The sequence below is a fragment of the Euprymna scolopes genome, chromosome 25 (genome assembly GCF_053919585.1).
Source record: "Euprymna scolopes isolate OS-2025 chromosome 25, ASM5391958v1, whole genome shotgun sequence".
Lineage (NCBI taxonomy): Eukaryota > Metazoa > Mollusca > Cephalopoda > Sepiida > Sepiolidae > Euprymna > Euprymna scolopes.
The window spans coordinates 106,247,913-106,249,781 of record NC_136506.1 but is presented as its reverse complement, the minus strand read 5'-3'; the positions used below and the strand labels follow the sequence as shown (position 1 = coordinate 106,249,781).

Genomic DNA, 1,869 nt, shown 5'->3' with positions numbered 1-1,869 from the left:
CAAGTCCAATGTAAACAAGTTCTTGATGAAGCGTTCCCCTAAGTAATTCAATTTACAAAATTCCCACTACTTATGTTTACTACGCTATAATCACATTGACCAATGTATACCCATTAACCCTTATCCTTGAGTGGCATCCGGGCCTTGATAAATGATGATTCCTGTGTAAAAAAAAAATCAATAGTGGACTGATTCTAAAATAATACATACGCAATCTGCATAAATTAAAATATCATGTTTAAACGTATTGAACGATCGGACAACGCCGGGCGTCCAGCTAGTGTGTCATAACATTTAAACGAAATTCAACCAAGTTCAAAATAATTATCGATATTCGATCGATAATTAAATATCCAAGTAATTCATTTAACCTTGATGCTAATCATCCTAGTCACGTTCAAGAAAATGATTCATAGTGCGCTTGTGAACACGACCCAACCACGAGTAGGTCAGAAAAGACGCCATAAAGACCAGCTGAAGCGCACCCTGGACTCAAGAAAAATAATTCAAACAATCTAATAATAAAAACTATACGTTGAATAAATTGTATTAATATTACTTGAATTTTTATTATAATTGCATGTTCAGAAATTATACATTTCTCAACTGATTGACGGAACAAAAATATATAGATTGCAGATATATTCAGACATGAATATTTCTGAGAGGAGGATTCGTTATTCGTATGATTCTTCTAATTACAGTTCTTATCTTTTTTTACATAGTAGCTCTGCTTATCAAGGCCTGGAAGCCACACGGGGATAAGGGTTATTGTGTGTACAGTAATCAATGGGATAATATCGTAGTAATCGTTAGTAATGAAAGTCATATTCACGTCTTGGTCGATGTAACCTGCGACCTTCTTCAGGTGTATGTTGTTGAAATCAAGAATATTTCTGTTGAACTCGTAAATCTACACGGAACCCTTTATTTAATTCATGTATGTTCTTGTTCTGTCAGTCATGTCTTGAGAGAAGTCCTATGTATTTCGTAATTGTTCCTGGGGTCGCCCAGACTGAGGATTGAACCTTCAGCCCCCGCTCAAAAAATTGTCGCTTTTGCATCTGAATTTTTTCCAAGTGCTCTAACCACTGCGCCATGGGCACCTGCAGACAAATCTGAATTTGAACACTTTTTGGTATGGAAGTTTATCTGATTTGCAAGATAAATTCACATGAAACATAGATGTTGTTATATATAGGCTTCTTTCAGTCTTGACAGGCTATGGATACCCACGGTGAGGGTTCCTGCGTGTGAAATTTTTGTTGCAAGAGTTGCGAAATCCTCAACCACATCTCTTCTGAGTCGATATTGTTGAATATCAGTGGCAAGCGGAGGTTCAGGACGACTGGAAACAATGCCGAGATAAGCTGAAAGCACATACAGCGCCTAGAATTCCCAAATGGTCACCCATCTGGTATTAGCCAGGTTCAGCGTTGCTTAACTTCGGTGATCTGACGGGAACCGATGTATCAACAGGATTATGCCGTACATACTATATATATATATATATATATATATATATATATATATATATATATATATATATATATATATATATATATATATATATATATATATATATATATGTATATATATATATATATATATGTATATATATATATGTATATATATATATATATATATATATATATATATATATATATATATATATATATAGTAAGTTATAAAAATAAATATGGCTCTACCTATGTATTGGGCCCTGTTGAAGTAAATACTTAAAGTTTACGCATAAAATACTACTTTCGTATATTCATTTATGTGATTAAATGAAGTAGTCATATATATCTATATCTATCTATCTATCTATCTATCTATCTCTCTTTCTCTCTCTCTTTCTCTCTCTCT

At 33.2% G+C, this 1,869-nt stretch overlaps 1 pseudogene; it reads right to left on the bottom strand.

Annotated features, from left to right (window-relative positions):
* Positions 1–1,377: 1,377 nt before the first annotated feature.
* On the bottom strand, positions 1,378–1,494 carry LOC145247584 (5S ribosomal RNA; annotated as a pseudogene).
* Between the last annotated feature and the right edge of the window lie 375 nt (positions 1,495–1,869).